Consider the following 11,506-nt stretch of genomic DNA (forward strand, 5'->3'; position numbering starts at 1 on the left):
TGTGGTTTCTGGGATTTGAATTCAGGACCTTCGGAAGAGCAGTCAGTGCTCTTAACTGCTGAGTCATCTCTCCAGCCCCCCTGATGATTTTTTTTTAATTTCCTCCATTTCTGTTGTTATGTCTCTCTTTTGATTTCTGATTTTATTAATTTGAATACTGCCTCTTGTCCCTTCAGTTAGTTTGGCTAGGGGGTTATATATCTTGTTAATTCTCTCAAGAACCAGATTTTGGTTTTGCTGATTCTTTGTATTGTTCTTTGTTTCTATTTGGTTGATTTCTGCCCTGAGTTTGACTATTTCCTGCCTTCTACTCCTCTTGGGTGAGTTTGCTTCTTTTTGTTCTAGAGCTTTCAGGTATGCTGTTAAGTTGTTAGTATAAGATCTCTCCAGTTTCTTTACCAGGGCACTTAGTGCTATGAACTTTCCTGTTAGCACTGCTTTCATTGTGTCCCATAAGTTTGCATATGATATGTCAAAACTTCCATTAAATTCTAGGAAGTCTTTAATTTCTTTATTTCTTCCCTGACCAAGTTGTTATGGAGTAGAGAATTGTTCAGTTTCCACGTGTATGTGGGCTTTTTGTAGTTTTTGCTGTTATTGAAGACCAGCCTTAGGCCATGGTGATCTGATAGGATGCATGGTATTACTTCAATCTTCTTGTATCTGTTGAGGGTTGTTTTCTGATCAATTCTATGGTTGATTTTTGGAGAAAGTACCATGAGGTACTGAGAAGAAGGTGTATCCTTTTGTTTTAGGATGAAATGTTCTTTAGATATCTGTTAAATCCATTTGTTCATTACCTCTCTTAGTTACAGTGTGGCTCTGTTTAGTTTCTGTTTCAGTGACCTGTCAAATGGTGAGAGTGGGGTGTTGAAATATTCCACTATTATTGTGTGGGGTTGAATGTGTGTTTTGAGTTTTAGTAAAGTTTCTTTTATGAATTTGGGGCATAGATGTTCAGAATTGAGACTTCCTCTTGGTGGATTTTTCCCTTGATGAATATGAAGTGCCCTTCTTCATCACGCTTGATAACTGTTGGCTGAAAGTCTATTTTATTGGATATAAGGTGGCAACTTCTGCTCATTTCCTGGGACCATTTGCTTGGAAGACCTTTTTTCCATCCTTTTACTCTGAGGTAATATCTGTTTTTGTTATTGAGGTGTGTTTCTTATATGCAGTACAATGCTGGATCTTGTTTGTGCATCCAGTCTGTTAGCTTATGTCTTTTTATAGGTGAGTTGAGTCCAATATTGAGAGATATTAAATAGAGATGACTGTTCGTTCCTGAAGGTTTGTTTTTGTAGGTTGCTTTATGTGCTTGTGGATCTCTGCTTTTGACTTTGTTGTGAGATGCTTAATATATTATCATTTCTTTGGTGCACGTACCTTCCTTGTATTGGCATTTTCCTTCCAGGATCCTCTGTAGGTCTGTGTTGATACTGTTGTAGGTCTGATAGATACTGTTTGAATTTGGTTTTGTCCTGGAATATTTTGGTTTCTCCATCTATGTTTTGCTGGGTATAGTAGCCTGGGCTGGCATTTGTGTTCTCTTAGAGTCTTCATGACCTCGGACCAGGATCTTCTGGCTTTCATAGTCTGTTGAGAAGAAGTCTGGTGTAATTCTGATAGGTCTACCTTTCTATATTACTTGGCCTTTCCCCTCTTGCAGCTTTTAACATTCTTTCTTTGCTCTGTACATTTAGTGTTTTGATAATTATGTAATGAGAAGATTTTCTTTTCTGATCCTATTTATTTGGTGTTCTATAGACTTCTTGTAACTTTATGGACATCTCTTTCTTTAGGTTGGGGAAGTTTTCATCTATGATTTTGTTGAAGACATTTTCAGGTCCTTTGACCTGGGAATTTTCGTTCTCCTCTATTCAGATTATTCTTAGATTTGGTCTTTTTATTGTGTCCTGAATTTCCTGTATGCTTTGGGTTAGGAGTTTTTTTATGTTTTGAATTTTCTTTGGCAGTTGTGTCAATTTCTTCTACTGTATCTTCTATACCTGAGAGTCTCTCTTCTATCTCTTGTATTCTGTTGGTGATAGTTACATCTGTACTTCCTGGCCTCTTTCCTAGGTTTTCCATTTCCAGGTTTGCCTCCATTTGTATTTTTTTTAATTGTTTCTACTTCCACTTTTAGGTCTTTGATTGCTTTATTCAATGCCTTCACCTGTTTACCTATGTTTTCCTGTATTTCTTTCGGTGAATTATTAATATCCTCCTCAAAAGACTGTATTATCTTCATGAGATAGGATTTTAGGACAGATTCCTGATTTTCAGGTGTGTTGGTATATTCAATGCTTGCTGTGGTGGGAGAACTGGGTTCTGATGATGCCTACATATTTTGGCTTCTGTTGCTTATGGTCTTGTGCTTGGGTTTTGCCATCTGGATATCCCTGCTGTTTGTTGATCTGGGTGACTGTATGGAGTCTGTGGGTTGCTTCAGGTATCCCAGTAGATCTGTGGCCCTAGCTTTATCCAACTACCTGTGGGGTTTTCCTGTTGCCCTGGCTGCAGTAGATCTCCTGGGAGGCCTTCAGACAACTATCTTGTCTAATCTTTTCAGCAACATCCCCACCTTCACTCTCCCAGAATAATTTCTCCTCCTGGGTACCCCACCTCTATTTTCTGCCTAAGCCATAGATCTTAGGCTTTTTTCTTTCTTTCTTTCTTTCTTTCTTTCTTTCTTTCTTTCTTTTCTTTCTTTCTTTCTTTCTAGTAGATATTGTCTTTATTTACATTTCAAATGTTATCCCCTTTCCTAGTTACACCTCCAAAACCCCCCATCTCCTTTCCCCTCCCTTTGCTCACCAACCCACTCACTCCTGCTTCCTGGCCCTGGCATTACCCTACACTGGGGCATAGAACCTACACAGGACCAAGGGCCTCTCCTCCCATTGATGACCGTCTAGGCCATCTTCTGCTACATATACAGCTAAAGCCATGAGTCCTTCCATGTGTTTTCTCTGGTTGGTGGTTTAGTTCCAGGGAGTCTTCCTTTTTCTTGAATTTCATGTGTTTTGCAAATTGTATCTTGGATATTTTGAGCTTCTGGGCTAATATCCACTTATCAGTGAGTGAATAGTATGTGTGTCCTTTTGTGAGTGGGTTACCTCACTCAGCATGATATCCTCCAAATGCATCCATTTGTCTAAGAATTTCATAAATTCTTTGTTTTTAAAAGCTGAGTAGTACTCCATTGTGTAAATGTACTATATTTTCTGTATCCATTCCTCTGTTGAGGGACATCTGGGTTCTTTCCAGCTTCTAGCAATTATAAATAAGGCTGCTATGAACATAGTATAGCACGTGTCTTTATTACAAGTTGGAACATCTTCTGGGTGTATGCCCAGAAGTGGTATTGCTGGATCCTCCAGTAGTACTATAACCAGTTTTCTGAAGAACCGCCAGACTGATTTCCAAAGTGGCTGTACCAGCTTGCAATCCCACCAACAATGGAGGAGTGTTCCTCTCCCTCCACATCCTCATCAGTACCTACTGTCACCTGAGTTTTTGATCTTGGCCATTCTGACTGGTGGGAGGTGAAATCTCAGGGTTGTTTTGATTTTCATTTCCCTGATGACTAAGGATGTTGAACATTTTTTTAGGTGCTTCTCAGCCATTTAGTATTCCTCAATTTAGAATTCTTTGTTTAGCTCTATACCCCATTTCTTAATATGGTTATTTGTTTCTCTGGATTCTAACTTCTTGAGTTCTTTGTATATATTGGATATTAGCCCTCTATTGGATTTAGGATTGGTAAAGATCTTTTTCCAATCTGTTGGTTGCCTATCTGACTTATTGACAGTGTCCTTTGCCTTACAGAAGCTTTGCAATTTTATGAGGTCCCAATTCTTAATTCTTGATCTTACAGTACAAGCCATTGGCATTCTATTCAGGAATTTTCCCCCTTTGCCCATATGTTCAAGACTCTTCCCCACTTTCTCTATAAGTTTCAATGTCTCTGGTTTTATGTGGAGGTCCTTGATCCACTTAGACTTGAGCTTTGTACAAGGAGATAAGAATAGATAAATTTGCGCACCAGTTGAGCCACCACTATTTGTTGAAAATTTTGGCTTTTTTCCACTAAATGGTTTTAGCTCCCTTGTCAAAGATCAAGTGAAGATAAGTGTGTGGGTTCATTTCTGGGTCTTCAGTTCTATTCTATTGATCTACCTGTCTGTCACTGTACCAGTACCATGCAGTTTTTATCACAATTTCTATGTAGTACAGCTTGAGGTCAGGGATGGTGATTCTCCATGAAGTTCTTTTATTGTTGAGAATAGTTTTCTCTATTCTAGGTTTTTTGTTATTCCAGATGAATTTGCAAATTGCCCTTTCTAACTCTGTGAAGAATTGAGTTGGATTTTTGATGGTGATTGCATTGAATCTGTAGAATGCTTTTGGCAAGATAGTCATTTTTACTTTTATTAATCCTGCCAATCTATTAGCATGGTTGATCTTTTCATCTTCTGAGATCTTCTGATTTCTTTCTTCAGAGACTTGAAATTCTTATCATACAGATCTTTCACTTGCTTGGTTAGAGTCACACCAAGGTATTTTATTATTATATTATGACTCTTGTGAAGGGTGTTGTCTCCCTAATTTCTTTCTTAGCCTGTTTATCCTTTGTGTAGAGAAAGGCCACTGATTTGTTCAAGTTAATTTTATTTTTAAAATTTATTTATTTACTTATTTATTTTTTTAAATATTTTCTTTATTTACATTTCAAATGTTATCCCCTTTCCTAGTTTCCCCTCTGAAAATCCCCTATCCCCTTCCCCTTCCCCTGCTCCTCAACCCACCCACTTCCATTCCCAGTCCTGGCATTTTCCTTTACTGGAGCATAGAATATTCACGGAACCTAGGGCCTCTCCTCCCATTGATGACTGACTAGGGCATCCTCATCTAATATACAGCTAGAGTCACATGTCCCATCATGTGTTTTCTTTAATTGGTGGTTTATTTCCAACGAGCTCAGGGTATACTGATTAGTTCATATTGATGTTCCTCCTATGGGGCTTCAGACCCCTTCAGCTCCTTGAGTACTTTCTCTAGCTCCTTCATTGGGGACTTAGTGCTCTGTCCTATGGATGATTGTGAGCATCCACTTCTGTATTTGCCAGGCACTGACAAAGGTCCTCAAGAGACAGCTATATCATGCTCCTGTCATCTGGCTCTTGTTGGCATCTGCCATAGTGTCTGGGTTTGGTGGTTGTTTATGAAATGGAGTTAATTTTATATCCAGCTACTTTACTGAAGTTGTTTATCAGGTTTAGGAGTTCTCTGGTGGAATTTTAGACCATAAGCTTTTTAATTAACTGGTGATGCATCCATAAATACACAAGATATTCTCTCCATACCACTTCTTTTTAAAGAATCCAATGTGAACTATTTGTTTCCAAATCTTTCCTTCATAATCTGCTTTATAGCACCATCAACCACCAATGTTTTAATACATTTAAGTTTTAAATTTAACTTTGCTGTCTTCAGTGCCTATAATGTAGCCTATAAATATTTAGCTCTCAGAGACAGGAACCTTTACATAGAAAATGGAAACAGTAAAACATAATTTATGGATGAAATAAATGAATTAAATTACATTTGAAGGTAGTTTTGAGATACCTGGCCATAATATGTATGATTTTTTTCAGTGAAATATCAAGAATGAGGTAACACTTTGAAATCAGTCTACTTTCATTCAAACTATTTACTTAGTTAAGCTGTGTCTCACTTCCTAACAAAAAATTTTCTTGAAAATATAAAGCATGATACCAATAAGAAGAACATTATTTTATTTAAATGTTACCTGGTTTGGAATAATGGTAAGAACTATTCTGTATATAAAAAATTGTCTGAAAATATACTTGCTAAAAGACAAGCAGGCAAACAGAAATATTAGCAATGGGTGTCCATTTGGTTCTGTCTGAAATCTTTTCCTATTAAGCTCCAAAGTTATTTTAGAATCAAGATAGATTTTAAAAAAAAAAAATCATTAGCCAAATGGAAAAATTATGCCAACCTTCTTTTCAAAATGACTAATAGTGTTCCCAACTGCCAAACACAATTCAAGTGCAGCAAGTCAAGATCTTTGTGAATGGATTGCACTTCAATCACTTGGCTCTGTATAAACCAGCAAAGAGCCCACAATAAAAAATACTCTCTTTCTCTCATAGAATGTTCTTTGTTTATTAATCATTCTATTTGTTTACATTTCAAAGGATATCCCCCTTCCCAGTTACCCTCTCCACAAACTTCCCATCCCATCCCTCTTCTCCCCCTCCTCTCTGCTCCTATGAGGGTGCTCCTCTACCCATTCACCCACTCCTACTTCACTGTCCTAGCATTCTCTTACACTGGGGATCCACAGGACCAGGGACCCTTCATTGATGTCAGATAAGGCCATCCTCTGCTACATAGGTAGCTGGAGTTATGTCTCCTTCCATGAATACACTTTGGATGGTGGTCTAGTCCCTGGGAGCTTGGGTGGTCCAGTTAGCTGATATCATTCTTCCTATGGAGCTGAAATCCCCTTCAATTCCTTCAGTCCTTTCCCTAGCTCTTTCATTGAGTTCATTTGGTTCAGTCCAATGGTATAAAACAAGAAGAAATAAAAAGAAAATATTTTTTCTTCACTCCATACATATAGTATTCATCAATCAACATTCATAATGTGTCCTCTATATATATCCTTTGGAATTCCATGTTATCAGAATTTGGAAATGACCTAAAATGAATTTGTAAAGGCCATATTATCCTTAGAAAACTTCTCACTGATGACTAAAAAGAATGTTTCAATTTTTGCCCTATTCTGCATACCTTAAATTACACCCTGGTGATGGTAGGTCTATTAATTGTAGTACTTTTCAAGTTTTATGGAACACTAACTCTAACTACTGGAACAAATGCTGAAAACAATTGGCAATAACAACAAACACAGTATTAAGTCTTTTTCTTATCATTGAACAGAGTTACATAGAAATATCTAGAAAATGTTATCCTTAACCAGGTAAATAAAGGAGAGAAAAAGAATTATTTTAAAAACAAAGATCAATAAAAATTCTTCCAATCACATATTCTGTTTTGGATTTATTGACTAAAAATAAAGCATTTTAACATTTAATATTAAAGTATTTTATATGATTATATAAGTAACATGTTGCTGAAGATCAATCATTTTCTTTGGGATGAACCTATTAGCCACTAGAAATAACTGAGATGAAAAAAATCAGTATCTTCATGTAGAATCTCAAATACATTCTTTTTAGTGTAAAGATGTAAAAACAAAAAAAACCAACCAAACAAAAACAAAACAAAACAAAAAAAAGAAATGTTTCATAGCCAGATAGTAAGCTACATCTTGGGAGCTGGTAAGCTTTCTTACCTCCTGGTCATCTGGCTATCACTCAGAATTGTTCCTATGTTTGATGACATGAGGTGGCAACGAAGATGCTTTCTATGCGTTGCTTTACCTTATTTTCCTATGTCAGTTACATAAGTTCAAAGGTTTTATAGAAATTAAGACTTCTGTGTCTTATGATTGGCATCACATAGTCTAAAAGAGTAATGTAATTAAGACATTAAGACATTGGGGTGCTGTATTAAAACTGCCACCAGCAGGATGCAAGTCCTAGGAGGGAAGATGAGATGAGAAATAATTTAGCTTTGGAAGTGGAGGGGAAATCCAGCGGAGGTAATGGCTTTGTAATGTACATTATATTGGCTAATTGGCATGTGTTTATTAAGCATGTTGAAAGAAGCTGTTGAGATTAAGTGGGGTTCTCCTATTCCAGACTCTAGAATATTTGTTTCAAGTGTTCTACAATACCCCTTGTCTTCAAATTAGCTGTCACCCTGGCATTGTAACAGAGATAAAGAAGAACAACAAAATAGCACAAGATGGGGATAGAGGTAAGAGCACTTACTGCTCTTCAAAAGGACCTAGGTTTGAAGCCCAGCACCACATGGTCCCTCAAAACTGCTTGTAATTTCAGTTCCAGGGTATCAGACCCCTTCAAAGGTATTACACATACAAACATGCAACAGGCATGTATACACACATAATAAACATAAATATTAAAAAGAGATCAAGAGTAAAAAATTATGTTCAGATTAGCCAAAAGATGCTTTCCAACCAGAGTTACTATTCCTAGTTTCACAATATAAAAACCCTACAATGGGAAAGAAAATGTGGGGACCCACCTGTGGAAAGAATGCTCTGATCTGCTTGGACCTCTTGATTAAGAGCCCCAGAGTAACTGTTTCATCAGGGCTTCCCCAGCTGGTTTCTGATGAATGTTTGATTTGCCTATGCTAACCTTTAGTAATCTCTAATGAATGGTATAAGCACTTGATCTGATGACATTTTATTATCTAGCTGATGCTTCTCTCTGTCTCTGTCTCTGTTTATTTTTTCTTTCACTTGTTATATTCTTAATAAAGCCACTCATTCAAGTACAACTACCAGACCATTCTCTGCCTTACAAAACAGCATTTTCTTATTTTGAGATTGATCTTTTTAAGAGAGAACATTATCTTTGCTTAGAACAACTAACTGAAATTAACAAATTACCTTCTCTCCTGGTTCATGTGCTTTGCCCACTGTTGTGGTCCCTTGCTTGCTTCTTGTTTTTGTCATCTTTAAATTCCACCATCCAAGCACCCTAATCCCATTGTCATGTCCAGTACTTAACTTGTGAAATTCCAAGTCAAGATGAGGATGTTTAACTTAAAGACTTGCTTGCTGATGGAAAACAATGAATCCTTTAATAATTTTTCTTCCTCAGATTGAGTTAAAATGTGCCAGATAGTGGTAGCCAAGAGGATATTAAAGGAAAATTTCCCAAGGTTCAGAGTGCCCAAGGTAAATGGATTGGACAACTGTCCTGCTTTGTCTCTAAAGTAAGTCAGTGATTGACAGAGATATTGAGGATTAATTGGAAGCTGCATTGTGCATACCATCGACAGAGATCAGAGCGGGTAGAGAGAATGAACAGAACCCTAAAAGAGAACTTAACTAAATTGTCCTTGGAGACTGGCACTGACTGGATGGTGCTACACCCCCTAACATACTAACCTGAATCCTTTTGAGATCCTGTATGGGACCCCACTTTCTTGACCCCGGCTCTTGAGCCCACCCCCACCCCCCAGGAAATGACTTTTCAGGCTAACAAGGATCTATGGCTCTGTTACAAGTTTTCCAGATCAGCCACCAGGAATTGTGGTCTAAACTTGGTGCCCTGTATAATGCAGGTACCCCAGAGGTTCCACACGAGTACCAGTTGGAGATTGGGTATATGTTAAGAGGCATCATGCTGAAAACTTGGAAGCAAAGTGGAAAGGGTTGTTCCTGGTGCTGTTGGCTACCTCAACCTCCATTAATGTGGATGGAATAATTGCCTGAATTCATGTAACTCAGTAACTCACGTCAGACCAGCACCTGTGCCTAACATCAACTGGATAGCAGCCAGACACCCAGGCAACCCCCTCAAGCTCAAGATCACCCACCTTTCTGCAAGGCCAGAGAAACCATGAGATGGTATGGTATATCTTTCTTCCAGCACTGAGGCTCAGCTACCCCCACAACCCTACCAAAGTGACTTGGCAAATACTCTCTGCCACTGGGGATGTAGCTTGGTCCACTACAGATTATCACTCGCCTTAAATCATCTTTGATCTCTGTAAGTTAGTGGTAGGCCTTGACTCCTGGGATATCCCCACCCTAGAAACACAGGGAGAGAAATTACCCAAATGTGAGAGATGAGGGACTTGTGAAACTAAACCGTGTTCCAGAAGTGGCTTTAGCGGGTAGGGCTTAGGGTGTAGACACCCAAAGTTGAGGGTTGTCTTTCAAGAAACCCCTATATATGTATGTCTCCGAGATGGGAGAAGCCAGCAGCAAACCCATCAATTGGGGGTGGGGGGACCACTTTTTCTGTGCTATCTGAGGGTGTGAAACATCAGGAAGCACATACTGGAGACCATTTCATGGGTGGTTAAAGATTCAGTGTCCAAGGTGAGAGAAAGGGTAGTCAAGCAGAAGAGAAAAAGAGAACAAAGTCAGGGCTGTTTTGGAGTCTTGATTTAACTCCTCCCCTTGGTTAACCACCCTCCTATCCACCTTGTTAGGACCTCTTATTGTTCTCTGGCAATTGTTGACCTTTGGACCCTGCATATTGAACAAGCTTATAGCCTTCATAAAAGAGAGAATAGAAGCAGTGCAACTGATGGTCCTGCGCTAACAATATGAGACCCTGAGGACAGGACTTAAAGAATATGAGTTAGTTACCCAAGACCCCTGAGTGTAGCTCCAGGATTGGAGATTGTACAAATAAGGGGGGGGGGAGAATGAGGGACGCTATGGACAATTTCCGGTCCCACACCCTGCCTCAGGTCAAGGCTAGGCCAAGTTCCATTCTCTACCCACAGGAACATTCTTTTTGTTGTTGTTGTTTTGGTTTGGTTTTTTGGGGGTTGGTTTGGTTTGGTTTGGTTTGGTTTTGGTTTTTTTCGAGACAGGGTTTCTCTGTATAGCCCTGGCAGACCAGGCTGGCCTCAAACTCAGAAATCTGCCTGCCTCTGCATTCTTGAGTAAAAAAATCTCAGAGTGTACTGACAGTCACCTAACCTTCTGGAAAGTCCCAGATAGAGTTCAAATATGTGTCATGCTTGCTAGCCAATGGATTTAAAGATCAGTATGCTTAGCCAATAAGCTTGAACTGTAACATTGCTGATGTAACCTGTGCCCCTAAAAAAGTATAAAAACTGCTTGTGATAGCCATTCAGGGTCGCCTTCTCATCACTCACCTTGAGGGACTGATTAAGGGTTGACACCAACGCACCAGAAAATAAACCTCTTGCTTTAGCATTGAGAAAAAAAAATGTGCCAGATAGACAAATGGACAGCAAACAGTTAAGCATCTGCATAATTTATTTCAATGTTTCATTTTAGTGTGTGTAGGGTTATTCTTGGCATACTCCTTCCTGTTGCTGTCACTATTGGTTCACTTTTTAGCAGTCCGTCAACCTTGTATCTGTTTCTTTTCCCATCCTTTATCATCCATTCTCACATCTCTTTAAACAGACCGATTTATTCAGAGTACTACCTTTCCAAGAACTAGGTCTCACATTAACTTTTTACCCGTAAGGAGGGGAAAACATTTTTTGGAGGCTTTCATGTCTGAAACAATCTAAAACAAAGTTTTTTCTCAACAGACTTTAGGAAAGTTGTTAGATGCAAATATGAAATAAGAAATAAATAAGATCTTATTGGTCAATAATTTAATATTAATTCACTGGCCTCTCAGAAAAAAAGGTGGGAGCAATGCCTCTATTTTCAAGTGAATGAAACTTAAGATCTAAAATATGCATTTGAATTGTCTGAGATAGAAGCAAATACAGTTTGGTTTCCTTTGCCCTTCACTGGCCTACAGATACTAATTAAGACACATTAATATTAATGGACACTAAACCAGGCGTGATGGCGCACGCCTTTAATCCC

This window comes from Mus caroli, chromosome 15 (assembly GCF_900094665.2).
Source record: "Mus caroli chromosome 15, CAROLI_EIJ_v1.1, whole genome shotgun sequence".
Classification (NCBI taxonomy): domain Eukaryota; kingdom Metazoa; phylum Chordata; class Mammalia; order Rodentia; family Muridae; genus Mus; species Mus caroli.